The sequence below is a fragment of the Thalassophryne amazonica genome, chromosome 8, assembly GCF_902500255.1.
Source record: "Thalassophryne amazonica chromosome 8, fThaAma1.1, whole genome shotgun sequence".
Taxonomy (NCBI): Eukaryota; Metazoa; Chordata; class Actinopteri; order Batrachoidiformes; family Batrachoididae; genus Thalassophryne; species Thalassophryne amazonica.
In genome coordinates this window covers 59887359-59907149 of record NC_047110.1, presented here as the reverse complement: position 1 = coordinate 59907149, position 19791 = coordinate 59887359, and the positions used below count along the sequence as shown (strand labels likewise).

At 41.2% G+C, this 19791-nt stretch overlaps 1 long non-coding RNA gene across 1 annotated transcript; it reads right to left on the bottom strand.

Annotated features, from left to right (window-relative positions):
* Positions 1 to 872: 872 nt before the first annotated feature.
* On the bottom strand, positions 873 to 18041 carry LOC117515105. The gene is made up of 3 exons (XR_004562053.1): positions 17933 to 18041; positions 10270 to 10276; positions 873 to 885 (listed from the first exon to the last, which is right to left on the bottom strand). It is a non-coding gene; the product is annotated as an uncharacterized LOC117515105 (long non-coding RNA).
* Between the last annotated feature and the right edge of the window lie 1750 nt (positions 18042 to 19791).

Genomic DNA, 19791 nt, shown 5'->3' with positions numbered 1-19791 from the left:
CATCACAACAGCGGTTTTCTTTGCCACATTAAGAAGACATGTCACTCAGGACTTTATAAAACAGTATCATCAGTTTTGGAGTTATGTGCAGCCTGGTAGGTCGCCAGGCCAATGAGAACCCCTGCCGGGCCAGTCTGGTGTTTTATTAACACCAGCAAAAAATAATCAATAATAGAAATCAATAATAATTTCAGCATGTCAGCAGCACTCTGATCAGCAGAGCAGCACCAGTAGCCTGCTGCCCAGCATCAGTTAAAGTTAGCAGTCAGAACTTTCAATAGAAGGCATCAGACATCAGAATCTAACATCGTCTTAACAAATGTTGATTCCTATTTGACCTAAATGTTGGACATTCGTCCCCCACCTCTTCTCCTCTGGAACATATTTTTGTGCTGCAAACATCTTTTTTATGAAACATTCCCTCACTGTTTATGCGACGTAAAGTGTCTTTGAAACGCCTTCTCAAAAATGCCTGATGTATACCAGACAAGGTGTCATGTAAAAAAGGATACAACTTTGAGTCTTTAATGTAAACCATGTGATAGTGTTGTCAGAAATCAGCTTGTTAAGTTGGCCATTGTGCAGCATTTGATCAGGGTGTCTAGTTTGTGGTCCGCCGGACACATTTGACCCAGCCTTTTGTTTTGACCTGCTTCACCAGCATGCCTGGAGTTAAACTTTAAAGAAAAAAATGGATGCACATGTACCCTGAGATCTGCTTGCGATGAAAAACTTTATTCTGACAATAAATATACACATTAAAATTTACTTATATCAAAATGTACTGTATTTTTGCACCCATGCAGTTGGCGATGGGGAGGTTAGTGATGCTGTTCCTCATTGAACCTAGTCTATGCGTATTCTTCAGTGTGCTCATATGATTATCTGATATACTCACCCACTGGTATAAGCGATACACTTCAAAGAAATATTCTGTGAAATGTATCTTTTTGAACCAATGATCAAACATTGTAGAAATATGGTAGCCACTTTCAAATCCTCCCTCAAAGGTCACCTTTTTAAATTTACTTATCTTATATGATCATTGTTGTAATTTTTTGCTTGTGCTTTTATTGTTTTTTAACAGCTGTCTTGTGTTTTTTGTAATATCTATGAGTATCTCGAAAGGTGCCCACAAATAAAAAAATTATATTTTTTTTATTAACTTATAACTTTAGTTTTTGCATTTTTCTGATTTTTGCACCTCACTATTTGATTTTTAGTTTATTTTTTTGCACCGAAAAAAGAAAATAGTTGAACCAACTTAAATGAATTGTTTCAGTTGTAGCATCTAAATAAATTAAGTTTTAAGTTTGTAAGTTAGAGTTGATCTAACATGTTAACTTAAGTTCAAACAACTTAATTTATTTAGATATGACTAATTGAACAAACTTTTTAAGTTGGTTCCTTTTTCAGTGTAGTTTTGTTGGGGGGTGGGGGGGAGTCGTGAGTACCACTGGGCCTTAAAACATTCTTGGGGAAACACTGATGCGTTAATTTATCCATGTTGGTCTGAAGGATATGCAGTGACAAACACATGTAATGTCCGCAACACCTTTGTGCAATGCAGAAAAGCTTTGGGAAAGGCAGATCAACAAACAAATAAGGGGATGGTTACATTACCTTTCAATTTATTTCATTTATATGTTATATATCACAACAAAGCTGCTTCAAGGCGCTTCACACAAGTAAGGTCTAATCTTACCAACCCCTAGAGCAAGCACACAGGTGAGAGTGGTAAGGAAAAACTCCCTCTGGTGATATGAGGAAGAAACCTCAAGCAGACCAGACTCAAAGGGGTGACCCTCTGCTTGGGCCATGCTAACGACACAATTTACAAAACAAATATAGAAGAAATTTTGAGAGTCCATGCTGGTGTCCAGGACAGGAGGCCTGCAGAAGAAGACGCCCACTCCCATCTCTGGATGGAGCTGCACCTCAGACAGAGAGAGATTAAGCAATTAGCAACAAGAAAAACAGAAGAAATACTAAAGTGATCGCCTGCCACTAGCCCTAAGCTTCACTAAAAGACCCAGAGTTTAGATAAAGATGGGGCTGCAACCCACTCTGTTTATTAATAAATTTAATTTAAAAGGGTAGGAAGCATAGTAACATACTATGCCAGTATGCTAGTCATATGAAAGGGAAAATAAGTGCATCTTAAGTCTGGACTTGAAAGTATCTACAGAATCTGGCTGTTTTATTGATGCAGGGAGATCATTACACAGAACAGGGGCATGATAAGAGAAAGCTCTGTGACCCGCAGACTTTTTATTCACCCTAAGGACACAAAGTAGTCCTGCGCCCTGAGAACGCAGAGCACGGGCCGGTACATAGGGTTTAATTAGGTCAGCTAAGTAGGGAGGAGCTTTCCCCTGAGGAAAGGCATTCAGTCGGCTGAAAACATTTTCTGAATTTTTCAAGTCTTGCTAATAGCACTGGTTGCAGTGTTACTACAGTGTGTGTTCTCAAATGGGTCTATAGTAGTCACAGATAGAAAATCTGAATTAAAAATGGAAAAAAGAGTTCAGAGATCAAAGTTAGTGACACTGCCAAGCCACGTATTTCAAATACTAACAGCCAAAAAGCTCACATGACTTCTCCAGCTGCCAAACTGCTGAAGCCAATGCTGTCCTTGTGATGATCAGTCAAATACTATTTCACTCAAGCTCCTATTTTGTCACCGACGGTGTCGTGACAGAATGCTTTCTATTTAGAGAAGCAGGTCGTAGTCACTGATTTATATGTTGCAGTCACTGTCAGGCTTTGGCACACTTTAAGCTGTTATTGTACTATATGATCCAGAAGAGACGAGGGTGATGAGTCAGATTTTGTCTGTGTTTTTAAAATTTATTCTGACTCATGCCAGTCATTCATACTGGGGGAATGATCGTGCATATATCCAAGCTTGTTTGTAGCTGCACACATGCAGGCAAAAACACAAACTGACCACCTGTGGAATTTATTAGTGTTGTAAATGAAATAATTGTTACTTTTTGAACAAGTGTCCGCAGTGCTATTGAAATCCTTATGCAACTAAGTGGGTTGCTTTCTTCTCTGCGCTGGATACGAACATTTTCCACAAACGGGTTTATAACTGGCAAGAAGCTTGGCAAATCAAAAGGTATTTCTCCAATTTTCCCCTCTGAGAAAAGCATGTTTTTGACCAAAGCCTTTGATTCAAGCCTTTGATTCCTTTGAAACATAAATTTATTCAATAAAGTTCCCAGCACAGGGATGCGTTCAGGCATATATTGCTCGCTGACAGAAATGTATTTTAAAATAAACATGGCTGCTTCTAAATGAGAAATTCTTGCAATAAATAAATAAATAAATAAATAAAATAAAGTCATTTGATGATGCGGAGTAAACCTATGTAACATCTGCGCTAAGCAGAGCTTTAATTGCAAAGAGGGAGTCCACATTGATCAATTCAATTATTTTTCTGCACTGTTATTGTTGATCACTTTATTAGTCTGCTCAGCATTTTGTAATCACTCATGTGCGTCCGTATACAATAACTTAGAAACGGGTAAGCAGATTTTCACCAAATGTGGCAGAAGTGTTGATTGTGAGTGTTTCCACATGAACTTTTAGAGCAGATCAGTTAAAGGTCAAGGTCATCAAAAATATAGTCAGAAAAGGAAATTTTCCAGGATACCTCTACAACCAATGGGGGAAGAGAGAGAGAGAGAGAGAGAGAGAGAGAGAGAGAGAGAGAGAGAGAGAGAGAGAGAGAGAATGTGAATCTTTTATGAATCAGTGTATCATTTGGAATCAAATGACATGAGTGATGTTACAAAGATGAATGGAACACCCCTTTTCTACTGTTTTTTTTACTAACAGCCCAATTTCATAGCCTTAAGAATGTGCATATCATGAATGCTTGGTCTTGTTGGATTTGTGTGAATCTACTGAATCTACTGGTACCTTGTTTTCCATGTAACAATAAGAAATATACTCAAAACCTGGATTAATCTTTTTAGTCACATAGTATATATGTGTGTGTGTGTGTGTGTGTGTGTGTGTGTGTATAATTTAAAAGTTATAGCATTACTTTAAAATTGCAAAGCAATGATTATTTGAACAGTTATTTTAACAGTTTAAGCATTCATAGCTCACAGGATCCTCTACTGGACTCAGGTGTCCACCTCTAAGGCCTGCTCTTCTTTTCGGAGTCTTGTACATTGCTCAGGGATTGTTGACAATCTCTGTCGTTGTATTTTCTTGGGTGGATTCTCCAAAATTTGTCAAGACATTCTTCAAATGCTTATGTTGTCTCTGCATTGATACCTTCCTCAGGCAGATTGTTCCATGCATCTGTGATTTGTAAGAAGGTGTTTTTTCTCAGATTCTCTGTCTTTTCCTTAAAGATTTTATGTGGTGTCCTCTGTCAGGTTTTACCCTGGCCCAGGTTGAGTTTATGTATTTGTCTCCTGTCGGCACCTGTCTCCCCTTCTTTGACCCTCCTTTTTGCCTTTTTTGGTTTGTTTTCACCTTAACTGGCTCCTCCACATCGAAAGGAGCCAGTTGAGGTGGCTCGGGTGTCTTTTCCGGATGCCCCCTGGATGTGTTCCGGTCACGTCCCATTGGGAGGAGGCCCCGGGGAAGACCCAGGACACGCTGGAGGGACTACATCTCTCGGCTGGCTTGGGAACGCCTTGGGGTTCCCCCGGAGGTGCTGGGGGAGGTGTGTGTGGATCGGGAGGTCTGGGCGGCTTTGCTTCAGCTGCTGCCCCTGCGACCCGACTCCGGATAAAGCGGAAGAAAATGGATGGATGGATGGATGGTTTGTTTTCATTGGCTTGTGTTATGTTTTTCTCTGGTTTTATTTCTCATTTATCTTTAGTGTCTTATTCCCTGGTTATCTTTCTTTAGTCATGTGTTTAGTTTCTCCCCAGTCTTTGTTGTTTGTTTTTCCATTGTGTAGGCTTTTGTTACTGGTTTTATTTTCTGCTTATCTTTGTGTAGTCATTTGTTGTATCATTCCTTTTTTCTGTGCATTATACAGCTTTTGTTTTCTGTTCTTTAGTTATGCTGTTTAGCCTATAGTTTGTTTTGCTGTTTTATTATCATTATTTGTTGTTACTTGTACATTTCAGTCATGTTCCGTTCTGATCTCGTTTTGGTTATAGTCTTTTATTTTTCTTGTAGTTCTCTTTAGGTTTGTCACTTTAATTCTTAGTTGTCCCTTTCTTTTTGTCATGTTTATGTTGTTGGTCTCTGGGCATGTTATATTTTTCACCATTGCTTTTTTCTACCACTTACTCCTCTTGCTTTGGCCTGCTTTGTTTTTCTCGCACCACACACTCTTGCACCTACTTTTGTGTTTCTTGGCCACGCCCTTTCCATAACCTCCCCTAACATCTGTTCGTCATTCATGCCCTGATTATCCTGCTGGTTATAAGCCCTTCACTTTCTTCACTCCGGTGCCAGCTCGTCGATCTTGTTATCCTCGTTCCAGCTTTAGTTCTTGTCCAGTTGTCTCACGGTATTTTGACCTGGCTCCATATTTTTGAGATTACGCTTTTTGTCTTTACCCTTGTACTTTGCCACGTTGTGTTTTTGACCACTGCTCGTTTTTTGGACCACACCTCTGCCTCTCGACTGTTTGTAGCTCCGCCTCTGTCTGCCATTCTGTGTACCGTATCTCTGCAACGTTTTATGATAAAGTCTTTTATTACTCAAACGTCTTTGTCCCTGGGTCCTGCATTTGTGTCCAGCCACATTGTGCCTGCATCCCTGACATCCCTGGTATGGGAATTTTTCCTGAAATGTAGTACTCCCTCTGTGACTTTGGGATCATATTTATTTGTGGCTACTTTGTATAATTCAATATAATTCAATCATATCACCCCCTCAATTTTCTGTATGTGACAGATGGCAGTCCCAAATTCTTTAATCACTCTTCGTAACTCAATTCTCAGAGATGTGGAATAATCCTGGTGAAGCAATGTTGTACATTTTCAATAGAGCCAATACTTTCATACATACTTTCTCAAAAAGTATTCAGACACTAGTCTGGATGGAAGTAGAGTAAGTTTTCTTCAGACCACTTGTATACTTCGTAAAGAGGTGATTAAGAGGTGATTAAGGTGATAAAGAGGTGGTTGGATTTCATGTGTCGGACTACATCTTCTCTTATAATAAATAGTAAATGGAGTGCATTAATATAACGCTTTTCCATCTGCATTAGATGCTCAAAGCGCTTTACAAATAATGCCTCACTTTCACCCCGATGTGAGGCTGCTGCCATACAAGGTACACACTACACACGGGAGCAATGTGGGAATTAAGGACCTTGCAAAAGGGCCATTAGTGATTTTCTGGTCAGGCTGAGATTTGAACTGAGAATCCCCTGGTCTCAAGCCTAACGCTTAACTACTAAACCATCACCTCCCCTAATAATATAATAGTTTATAATAATAGTTTCCATTAGCTTCACCACAATACTTGTTAAACTGATGGGATGGTAGTTTTTTGGGCAGTTTTTTGGTTCTTTCTTATATATAGCAGAGATGTGACCATTTTTCCAGCTGGATTGTAATTTCTCTGTTTCCAGTGAGTCGTTGAAAATTATTGATAGTTTCTTGAAGATATGGCATAATTCTTTTAGAATTCTGGGATAGACTTGATCTGGTCTGATTTTAAGGTTTTGTTACTAACTTACAAAATCATTCAGACTAGTGACTCCCTACCTAGCTGGCGTAATTAAAATTTATGTATCACCCCATGTTCTGAATTCTCAGGATGCCTGATTACTGTGTCTCCCTAAGGTTCAAACAGATGTCAGCAGGCCACAGAGCGTTCTGTTATTGTGCGCCTGTTCTGTGGAAGGATCTGCCTTCTCTGTCTGATTCTCTGGAGTCAGTCAAGTGCAGATTAAAGACTCATCTGTTCTCCCTGTCGTATGGTTAGCATATCTGTGTAGTATGGAATTATGCTTCATCGCCTTTTAAATTGCATTATTGAAAGTGGAACAGATCTCAGCCTCACTGTATCAGTATTCTGGGTCTGTTAGGGCTAGCAGCTGGTGAATACTGTGCTTCTCAGTTGATTTACTGCTGGTGAACTGCTGCCTTAGGTGCTGTTATTTCGGGTTGACAGATTCTACTCTCTTTCTCTCTGGCTGAGTTGCAGCTGTCAGATGCTTATTGATTCTATTTCTGCATTTTGTTCATTTATTTGTAAAAAAAAAAAAAAGAAAAAAACTTTCTTACTGTTAGAAAGGCCTGAGCAGTGAGCATCTCTGTGAGTCTAATCTGCTTGAAGTTTCTTCCTCAAAAACATGAGAGGGAGCTTTTCCTTACCACTGTCATCTATTTGCTTGCTCAGTGGGGTTGGTAAGGGTTAGAGTTTACCGGTGTGACATGCCTTGAGGCAGCTTTGTTGTGATTTGGCACAATATAAATAAATGGAATGGAATTGAATGAACTCAAAGAGAAGAGTGTCCAGGGCTGGATCCAGAGTGAAAATCTGACAGATGCATTTTTGCCCAATGATAAAATAAAAATCGTATGCGTCTTGTTATTCAATAATCTTCATTCTTTTATTTTGTGTGCAACATACACTGTCACACTTCTTTTAATATATTTATTATACTTCATGGACCATAGTGAACCCTTCTTATTTGTATAAATATGATGTCCTAAAAAAAACACTATAACAAAAATTGACATGTCGGATCATTGATCTCTGGACATAAATAGGAATAAACAAAATCTGACATTAATGGCATGAATTCTTTCCATATATCTGAGCTCTTGCAGCTGCTGCACATCAGGATGTAATTTGTAAAGAAATACAGCACGTCTCATTTTGGGAGGAAAAAACATTTCAGTCAATTGTAGTTTCTTGTCTATATTACAACGTTTGTAAGAGGTGTCATTTTATTTAAAGCGGCAATTCATTTTGAAGTTATTAATACCGACCAGACTCTGTCTCAGCAGAGAGCTGCGCAGCGTTTGGAGCTGTGTCAACGGAACGAAGGACGATTTTCATTTCTTGACTGCAACAAAACAAGAGTCCCAGTTAGTGACTTTAATCCACACAAAAGTGACTCACTGTATTTTAATGGCTTTGAGAGGGGTTAAGAAGCGGACTTGCTGTTTCTGAAGAGCAGCGAATCAAAGAACCAACGAGCTAGTGGATCGAAGCATTGCTTCAATGGCTCACGCTTCAAAGTGGAGTTGCGCTGCAGAAACGTTGATTACAGAGCCGCTGCAGACCAAACCCTGAATATCCAACTTTATTTGTACGTCCGTATGACTCTGAAATTCAGAAAAATCCGTATAATTTACAGACAATCCATATAGGTTGACATGTATGGTCGGAAAACGACCAAAAATGTAATTTCAGTCATCACAGAATGCCTTTCAAACATACTATTGTCTGAAAACTATTTATAAACCACTCACTGTTTCTTGCTGAAATAAGCGCCCAATTTTCCTTGCACAACTTTTTTCCCGGATGCCATGATCATCGACTCGACTGGACTGACGCTATGTATGTTTGATCCGGTTTGAATTTTCCTGTGTACACCTGCATAGTGCATTGTGGGATCAAATCAAAAGCTGTGTTCACTGCGGGGACACGTTCGGCACTATTCGGGATTATTCGAGATTTTTTTTTACCGATGATGAACGATGCATAAAAAAATCTGACCGATGCAACTGCATTGGTCCAAACCGGTCTGGATCCGGGCCTGGTGTCTTCAGCCTTCTTTCATCACACAGTGAGCCACCCACGCTCCACCCCTTTATGCATAAATGAGTTCATCATAAATCAGTGCAGTCGTTGCTGTTGACACCCAGACATGAGCTTCATATCGGCTGCTCCAGGTCTCTATAGAAAACCTCCTGTGCATGATGTCACACAGGCTTTGTCCAGTTTCTGTACAGTCTATGGTTTCCTTTCTGTGTTTCTGCCTTCGTAGATCAGTAGAGCTGGCCTGCACATTCTTAAGGCTATGAAATTGGGCTGTTAGTAAAAAAAAAAGTAGAAAAGGGGTGTTCACAATAATAGTAGTGTGGCATTCAGTCAGTGAGTTTGTCAATTTTTTGGAACAAACAGGTGTGAATCAGGTGTCCCCTATTTAAGGATGAAGCCAGCACCTGTTGAACATGCTTTTCTCTTTGAAAGCCTGAGGAAAATGGGACGTTCAAGACATTGTTCAGAAGAACAGCATAGTTTGATTAAAAAGTTGATTGGAGAGGGGAAAACTTATACTTAAGGTACTTAAGGTGCAAAAAATTATAGGCTGTTCATCTACAATGATCTCCAATGCTTTAAAATGGACCAAAAAAAAAAAAAAAAAAAAAGCGACGCATAGAAAAAAACTGAAAACAACCATCAAAATGGACAGAAGAATAATCAGAATGGCAAAGGCTCACCCATTGATCAGCTCCAGGATGATCAAAGACACTCTGGAGTTACCTGTAAGTGCTGTGACAGTTAGAAGACACCTGTGTGAAACTAATTTATTTGCAAGAATCCCCCGCAAAGTCCCTCTGTTAAATAAAAGACATGTGCAGAAGAGGTTACAATTTGCCAAAGAACACATCAACTGGCCTAAAGAGAAATGGAGGAATATTTTGTGGACTGATGAGAGTAAAATTGTTCTTTTTGGGTCCAAGGGCCACAGAGAGTTTGTGAGACAACCCCCAAACTCTGAATTCAAGCCACAGTTCACAGTGAAGACAGTGAAGCATGGTGGTGCAAGCATCATGATATGGGCATGTTTCTCCTACTATGGTGTTGGGCCTATATATCGCATACCAGGTATCATGGATCAGTTTGGATATGTCAAAATACTTGAAGAGGTCATGTTGCCTTATGCTGGAGAGGACATGCCCTTGAAATGGGTGTTTCAACAAGACAATGACCCCAAGCACAGTAGTAAACGAGCAAAATCCTGGTTCCAAACCAGCAAAATGAATGCCTTGCAGATGTGAAGAAATCATGAAAAACTGTGGTTATACAACTAAATACTAGTTTAGTGATTCACAGGATTGCTAAAAAAGCAGTTTGAACATAATAGTTTTGAGTTTGTAGCATCAACAGCAGATGCTACTATTACTGTGAACACCCCCTTTTCTACTTTTTTTTTGCTAATAGCCCAATTTCATAGCCTGAAGAGTGTGCATATCATAATACTTGGTCTTGTTGGATTTGTGAGAATCTACTGAATCTACTGGTACCTTGTTTCCCATGTAACAATAAGGAATATACTCAAAACCTGGATTAATCTTTTTAGTCACATAGCACTACTATTATTCTGAACACTACTGTACATATTTTGCTCTCTCGGCTTCTAGTTGAAGTGCAAGACAAGAAAGAAAAATTCAAGATGATGCCTGTGTTTGGCCTTGCCGTTGCTGCTACCCGCGTTCTGTTGTGTTTGTTTCATTGTTAGTCCTCCTGCTGGTCTGTGATGTCTTGCTGTTTACTGGGTGCACGACCGTCAGCCTCTGTTTAATATCTGAGCTTCTATGGAGAATTATGGTGCTCCATCCTCATCCTTTGGTGATGTGCCCTTTCGGTGGTCTCTGTTTGTGCCATTAGCCTGTCATGCTAGTTCTAGTCAGTGCTACAAGAGCTTCTGTGGATGCAGACGGAGAAGGGGGACAAGAGCTGGTGTCCAGGTGAGGCTGAGGCTGCTCTGGAATTGCAAAGTTGTGGGGAAATATCATTGTTCCCGTTTGATGAACCCGCTGTCTCCAGACGTATGGCCTGTCTCCCTCGCTGGATCATCACGGGAGGCCCTGCTGTCTCCCTCAGGTGTTTCTTGACATTCCCGCGGGTGTGATCTCCCACCACCGTGTGAAACCCACAGGTCCTGCCTGCCATTCCCTGGCAATTTGCTCCCGAGAATCCAGCTGCAACTCCTTTCAGGATGGAACTATTAAATGTGTGTTCCGTTATAATAAGACTTTCATCTTGTATGATTATATTCAGTCCAAGGAGCTGGACTTTTTGTTTCTGACTGATACTTGGCAAAAAGAAATAGAGGTCTCCACACTTGTTGAACTCTGTCCTGAAAATTACCAATTTCTCAGCTTGCCACATTTGTGAGGACATGGAGGGAGGACTTGCTGCGGTTTGTAAAGCAGATTTGTATGTCAGCGGGTGAGCTCAGACTCATTCCCATCATTTGAATCACAGATTTTAAAAGTTTGGAGAATTAATCCTTTTTATTGTGTCTTAATATATTGCCAATATATACAGCCCATCTGTCTCCTTCCTCAAGGAGTTTTGTGACATTTCACCTACTACTCTCAAGCTGTAAAGGCTTTATTTGCTGGTGATGTTAATTTCCATGTTGATGATGCTTCAGATAAATCTGCAAAATTCATCAGTTTGATGTGAGCTTTTAATTTGATCCAAAATGGGTCTGGCCTCACACATAACAAAGGTCATGTTTTAAATCTTGTTTTTACTCTTGGGGTTGATTCTATTTACACTGAATACATTTTTATTTCTGATTATGTTGAGGTTTAACAAAGTCAGAGTGGCGGAGGGTGAGTTGCAAAAAACAAGGTGATTTAATGTTACAAGAGTGACAAACAGTCCAAACAGGTGACAGGGAAGAAATGTAGGTATACTCGTACGAGTCCAAATATGACAAAGGGATCAATCACAGTGCAAACAAGGAAGGAACAAAACATAAACCAAAAATGCAGCAACTTCAAGAAAGTGACAAACAACCCTCTCAAACACAGCAGACACCAAACGTGAACAAAGAACAGGTGCTACTTAAATACCAAATCAACTGATGAACAAATGGAGGACAGGTGTGTGACAGGGTCAAAGGGCAAGAGTCAAACAACCAACCAAAAAGTAACTAGAACTGAAACAGACATCTAAGGATAAGTGGGATCAAAACATACAACAACAAAACATAACATGAGTAGAAGAAAATCAAAATCAAAATACAAATCTAAGTACACACTGCCAAAAACAAACATGGAACCCAAAAGTGTATAGAGTGCCAAAGTGGAAAGACGGACATGAAAAAAATAGAAAGGGAGGCAACACATAATCATCTGTAACAGAAACTAAACAATAACCAACACTAAATCAAGACACCAACGCAGAAAATTAATACGGAGCACAAAAGGGGAGGTGATGGTCTAGTGGTTAAGCGCTGGGCTTCAGACCAGAGGATCCTCAGTTCAAATCCCAGCCTGACAGGAAAATCACTAAGGGTCCTTGGGCAAGGTCCTTAATCCCCAAGTTCCTCCTGGTGTGCAGTGAGCGCCTTGCATGGCAACACTGTGACATCGGTGTGTGAGTGTGTCTGTCTGATGCAAATGAAAAAGTGCTATATAAATGCAGTCCATTTGCAAAACTGAACAAAATGAGAACATGGGAGAAAAACCAAATAACCAGAGAGAACAAGTGACAAAGATGACAAAGACAACAAGACAGAGACACAGACAGAGGACTGATCAAACAGAGACATAGACAGAGGACTGATCACAAAGGCAAATGGGAAGACAGACCAAGGACAAAGATGGAGGACAAACCACAAGGAGGACATACATGACTGACAGAGACAGAAGGACGCACACTGAATACAAACAGGGTGCTGACAATAAACACATAAGTGAATACATAGAAACAAGACAGAAGACTAAAGCCAAGCCCATAAACATAAAGGCCCAAACAGGACTGACAACACACACACACACACACACACACACACACACACACACACACACACACACACACACACACACACACACACACACACACACACACACACACACACACACACACACACACGCCAGTGAAATTCCCTGCTGTGCACATGGCAAACATTACAAAATGCTTGCTCCAGAAGTTGTCCTGTCTTTGCTTGTTTCCATTATATTCCCAAATATTCTTGCAGACCAATAAAAAAAAAAAATCTCCCTTGTGAAACGTGTAACTTATAGGCAATAAGGTGTCAAATTTTACACATTTTGAAAGTCCAAAATTGTACAGCATATAAGATTAAATGCATCTTTGAGCAGATTCATGCGTAAGTTGGGCACATCTATCATCTATCGACTACATGTCTGTGGAGGTGAGCAAGGCAGTGTGCATTTACACTTTATTAGCCATAAAGATGCCCATTCTTATGTCATCATTAATGTAACTGAGTACAAAATGTATTCAAGGTCAGTTTTATACTTTGCGTTCTTTGAGACGGAGAGGAAGAAGAGCTCCTCTTGCCAACACATTTGCAAACCGTGAGGCCTGCAGAGTGCTGGAGGCGTGGCGTGGTGGCAGCTCTGTTGTCTGAGTAATGACACACTCCCTGGTAAATATTACTAAGGTCCTGGTGATGCAGACTCCACGCGAGACCATACCCCTGCTGTAGTTAAAGCACTCGTGGAAAAAAGCAAAAAAAAAAAAAAAAAGAAAGAAAGAAAAAGCTTGACCAAAGCAAAGTTAGGAAATGAAAAAAAAAGTTGTTTCTGCTAATTCAACAAGTACACTTCTGTTTTCTGTTTGTAGAGCTGTTTGGATTCTGCCAGACATATGTACCACAGTATAGGTGCATTTTATTATTATCCAGCAGGATTGGTATTTTGAAAATGAGGTAAGCTCAAGGACTAACAAAGGGCTCCTCTCAGGGGTCTGTCATCACACAGGGGGTGAATGTGAGGTATGGAAAGAGAAACCCCTTTGCCTGTGCTTTGATATGACAAGATTATGGGCACAGTGGCTTGAATTGTACTCGCTTTTCAGCTTTCAGCTTTGTGTGGAGACCAGATGTGAAGCTGAATTTTAGTGCAGTAAAATAGTAAAACAATATTGTGCTTTCAGACGATTTGACCACACTCATCTCAGCAGAGGACCCAGAATAAACTTCTAGCAGGGGAATACAATGTTTCACAGCAAACATTTGGCTTTCACAAAACATTTCACTGTTTTCTTGTGCAGGCCCGGATCCAGACCGGTTTGGACCGATGCAGCTGCATCGGTCAGATTTTTTTACGCATTGTTCGTTATCGTTAAAAAAATCTTGAATAATCGCAAATAGTGCCGAACGTGTCCCCGTGGTGAACACAGCTTTCGATTTGATCCCACAATGCACCACGCAGGTGTACACAGGAAAATTCAAACCGGATCAAACATACATAACATCAGTCCAGTCGACTCGATCATGGCATCCAGGAAAAAAGTTGTGCAAGGAAAATTGGGCACTTATTACAGCAAGAAACGGTGAGTGGTTTATAAATAGTTTTCAGACAATAGTGTGTTTGAAAGGCATTCTGTGATGACTGAAATTACATTTTCGGTGGTTTTCCGACCATACATGTCAACCTATACGGATTGTCCGTAAATTATATGGATTTTTCCAAGTTTCAGAGTCGTACAAATAAAGTCAGATATTCAGGGTTTGGTCTGCAGCGGGTCTGTAACCAACCGTTTCTGTTATATGGCTGGGGGGGCCTGGCTGCCGGTTTGTTTGTCTTTTTGTTTTCCTCCCAGGTGGCGTGCATTTGGGACTGAGTGGCTGTGTTGCTGAGGCTGTCAGGACCTCACCCTGATCACCTGCGACTCGTCAGGACTCACAGCTGAGGTGCATCTGGCTGGATTGGAGCATGTTGGCATTTAAGACTGGAGTGCACAGTGTGTATTTGCCAGAGACACGACCTTGTGACCAGACGGGTGAGATCGTCGTCTTGGGAGCCATCTCATCAGCAGCGGACGCTGAGAATGTCCAGGTTTGATGCACGGTCTGTGAAAGAGGAGGGGGTGAGGTCTCACGCTCGTCAGCACACTTCCTGAGGTACGTTGGATTTTGTGACTAACAGTTATACAGTCAGTAAATGTGGTGTCCCTCACACCTTATTGTATTGAGCTGTATGTTAGTCATGTATCAGCTTCCACTGCGGTGGAGTTTTGTGAACGGGATGTTCCATGCCTGCAGGTTGGGAAGCTGATCAGTAATCAAGCCAGGAAGTGTTTGCTGTTTGTACACCTTTAAGTGTTCTGTGTGTAGAGTGTGGACTCACATAATGGTTCCTTCTTTCACAGACTCGGTTGTTGCGGCCACCTGGGGGGTGTCGGCGGGGTCCTTGGGTCCGAAACAGCTTCTGGCTCCGGACCGTTAGCGCTGCTGGGAGCGCACCACGCCAGGCCGCACCTTTCTGTTATTACATTTTCACTGTTATGTATTAAATTCAGTTAGCCTTTGTACCGTGCTCTGCTTATTTCATACTGGGTCCTTCAAACGCTGGTCGGTTCTCCGAGCTGCGTCCGACACATAACAGTTTCTGCAGCGCGACTCCACTTTGAAGCATGAACCAATTGAAGCAATGCTTTGATCCACTAGCTCTTTGGTTCTTTGATTCGCTGATCTTCAGAAGCAGTAAGTCCACTTCTAAACCCCTCTCAAAGCAATTAAAATATCATGAGTCACTTTTGTGTGGGTTAAAGTCACTAACTGGGACTCTTGTCTTGTTGCAGTCAAGAAACGAGAATCGTCCTCCATTCCTTTGGCACAGCTCCAAACGCTGCGCAGCTCTCTGCTGAGACAGAGTCCGGTCGGAATTAATAACTTCAAAACAAATTGCCGCTTTAAATAAAATGACACCTCTCTTACAAATGTAATACGGACAAGAAACTACAATCGACTAAAATGTTTTTTCCTCCCAAAATGAGACGTACTGTGTTTCTTTACAAATTACATCCTGATGTGCAGCACAACAGCTGCAAGAGCTCGGCTCAGATATATGGAAAGACATTCATGCCAATAATGTCTGAACGGAAATGCTTTTGACAAAAACTACAGATTTTGTTTATTCCTATTTATGTCCAGAGATCAAGGATCCACCATGTCAATTTTTGTTATAGTGTTGTTGTTTTTAGGACATCATATTTATACAAATAAGAAGTGTTCACTATGGTCCATGAAGTATAATAAATATATTAAAAGAAGTGTGACAGTGTATGTTGCACACGAATAAAAGAATGAAGATTACTGAATAACGCGTACGATTTTTATTTTTGTCATTGGGCAAAAATGCATCTGTCAGATTTTCACTCTGGATCCAGCCCTGTTGTGAGTATGGAAACATAAAAGAGAACTAGAGCTAGGACCCTTTTATGCATGAATGACTTGGGGCATTATAGTGTTGACTGGAAACCAGCTGAACTTAAACACCTGATATGACGACAGCAATCTGACATGTGACCTCAATGACTTCCACCTTCACCCAAATGATTGACCTCTGGCTGACCCTACCAGGATAATTATGGACTCCACCTAAGTGTGTGGCACATGTGGTACAAATCAGGTTGAAACTTCCTTGACCTATGCCAAAATTAATTCTTTAATGGAAGTTTTGGGGGTCAGTCTTCACTGACATCAAGTTTGGTACCAAACAGCAAAAGGACCTGAAGGAGTACGTCCACAAATAAACAGGCAGACATGACCTTAGCTCCAATGATTAACCTTTGATTGATAAATGGTAAATGGACTGCATTTATATCATGCTTTTCCATTTGCATCAGATGCTCAAAGTGCTTTACAATTATGGCTCACATTCACCCATTCACACAAACACACACACACCAATGTCAGGGTGCTGCCATGCAAGGTGCTCACTACACACTGGGAGCAACTTGGGGAATAAGGACCTTGCCCAAGGGTCCTTAGTGATTTTACAGTCATGCTGGGGTTTCAACCAAGGATCCTCTGGTCACAAGCCCAACGCTTAACCACTAGACCACCATCTCCCCACCAAACTGATCAGATTTGGACCTTGCTGGGCAAGTCCAGAACTCACCTCCATATACTAAATGTGTGATATTTGGTGCAAATTGGAGTGAAAAAGTACAATTTTGACCTTTGGCCCAATGTTTGACCTTTGGTAAATTCAAGCTTTCCTGGGCATTTCCAGAACCCACCTCCATATGTGTACCATATTTGGTAGACCTTAAAGTAGACATCAGAGTGAAACCCCTGAAAACTTTGATCTTTTATCCCAGTGACCTTGACGTCTGTCAAAACAAACCCTGTAAGGGCAATTCTGGGATTGAGAGTTATCCACATACGAAAATTGGCATAAACTGGCAAAAAGACGTGAGAAGAATATGGGAAATGTGTGTAGCACGAGTGGTTGACTTGACTCCCCCGGAAAATGTTTAAAATCTAAAGCTTTTTTCTGCATTCTAATGCAATCCGAGAAGCTAAATACTAAGCCTTTAGCCAATCATTGTTTTTAAAACACAATTTTTATTTTAAAGATTGTACATCTTCTGAGGACAGTGACTTCAGTCAAATGAACTGAGCTGTGCACTGCACTAACTAATCCTGCATGCAGCAGCATTTATCAATGAGCCTTTGTTTAAGCAAGAGCTTCCCCATAGTTCATCACAGTTTATATTAAATGACAAATTGAAATAAACACAAAAACACCAAATATGGTTCAGCTAAGACAAAGCAATATAACTAATGGTAAACAGAAGAAAAATAAATTTTATGATTTGCTCTAAAAGATTCAACATAAGTGGACTTTTTAATATTAACAGGCAAACTGTTCCACAATGCAGGAACACAGGCGGCAAAGTCTCTAAAACCTGCCGACTTCTTCTTAACCCCGGGAACACAAAGTGTGTTCTCATCCTGTGATTCCAAGGCAGGAGAAAGCACATAACCATTTCAAAAAGAGCTCTTGTATTGGAATCTTTATTGGTATTGGCAGTAGACTGGGATCAGAACAGGAAAAATGTGGATCGGCTTGTCTGTAGATTTGAGATCAACGTACCCCTTCACGATTGTGACGGGGACCTCCCAAAGACTGTTATAACATTGTGTAAAATATCACTATTAGGGATGTCACAATGCATCAATTTGTGTTGAAACATATGACATGCAGTGATGGGACGGTGAACGCAGAGTGCACAGTCCGATTAAAGGCCGTATGGTTACACACACAGCATAATGTGACTTGATGAAAGTAAAGCGGAACCAAAGTTCACATGACGCGAGTTCCACCCTTTCACCTTAGGCAGCAGCAAGATTTAGTTTAGCACATGACAACATATTGCTGACTGGTGTCGGATGGAGTCAGTCACACACAATGTTGAGTGAAAAAGAAAACAAAGCTCGCTGCATGGCCTGCCTTTTTAAAATCTCCTGTGTGGAAAGATTTTGGGTTCCGCCGTGAGTCCGCATCAGTGGAGAGTGAGCGGTCAATCAAATGAAGGCAGTGTGCCATCATTGTTCAGTTATGGGATACACCTCGAACAAGCTAACGCAAAGCCGAAGGCATCACCCAGATGTATCACCATACAGAGGCAAAAAGCAACTTCTTATCACAGCTGCTTTTAAGCAGTGTTCAGATGCAAATACAGACCAGGCAAACAAAGGTTAACCAACTCGTACCGGCTATTTTCTTTTTCCAAGATCTACAAGCCCCACCAATGGAGCAAATTGCACTTTTTTTTTTTGTGAGGTACTTTCCACTTGTGATCCAATGACATATTTTTAGATAGATTGAAACAAAAATCATTAACCTGAAATGATGTTGATTTTATTTACATTTATTTACATCGGTAAACTCATTTTTAGCACCAAAATGATTCCTCCACATGTATACAGGCGTATTTTCAACAAATATCGAAGAATGTTCGAAAACCAAAGTTGTACCGATCCATGATGTCCAAAGCGAGACTTGAACTGAACCATGACTTCTGTGTACCATGACGCCCCTAGTTACTATGGATGAAATGTTTCAATTCAGTTTTCAATTTATTTTCATTTATATAGCACCAAATCACAACAAGGTTGCCTTAAGGCGCTTCACACAAGTAAGATCTAACCTTACCAACCCCCAGAGCAACAGTGGTTGAAAAACTCCCTCTGAGGAAGAAACCTCAAGCAGACCAGACTCAAAGGGGTGACCCTCTGCTTGGGCCATGCTACAGACATAAATTACAGTAACAATTCACAAAACGAACATACAGGAAATGTTATTGGTGCACAGGACGGTTTCTGGAACAGACACCACACCCATCTCTGGACGGAGCTGCACCTCAAACAGAGAGAAAAGAAAAAAGCAGAATCAAGCATCAGAAAGACAACAAATATACTGTAATTTGTCAGCATTAAGCAACAAGAAAAACAGAAGAAATACTAAGGTGATCGCCGACCACTAGCTCTAAGGGCCCTGTCCCACTGGCGTTTAGGAGGATTTGCGGATGGAATGCGCACAAAAGTGGCCCACATCCACCAAACAACCGCAATAACCGTGTAACATTCCTGTATGAGTCGGCTGCCATCTGAACACGTCCGTGATCATCCGCAGAGGCATGCATGTCCGCAGCCAGGATTTTTGAGCGGCTCAAAAATCCTGGCTGCGGATGAGATCTGCATCACTGCCTGAACACATACTGAAGACATACGCAGGACATACACAACCAACGCGCCGCAAATCCCGTCATCCGCTGATATCCGCAACCGACGGGTTGGCGCGGCATGGTGGTGGACCGGGACAGCGTGCAAAACAGATATGACGCGTGCCCAGCACGGCCACATCACGGTCACAAATGGTATGTCGCGCATGCAGACAGAGTGGGCACGGATGGAGTGAGTCCATCACGGCCGCTGTGCCCCTCATGGGGGCGCCTCTGCGGTTGCCTTCGCTTCTGTTCCCTGTTATATCCGCTTTTCTTCCTCATGTATTCGCTGATCCACCCCGGGACATTTGTCATTTCCGCCAACCTTTGTTGCGGACGCTCAGCTTTTGTCTCCTCATTTCATGCGCAAATCCTCCTAAACGCCAGTGG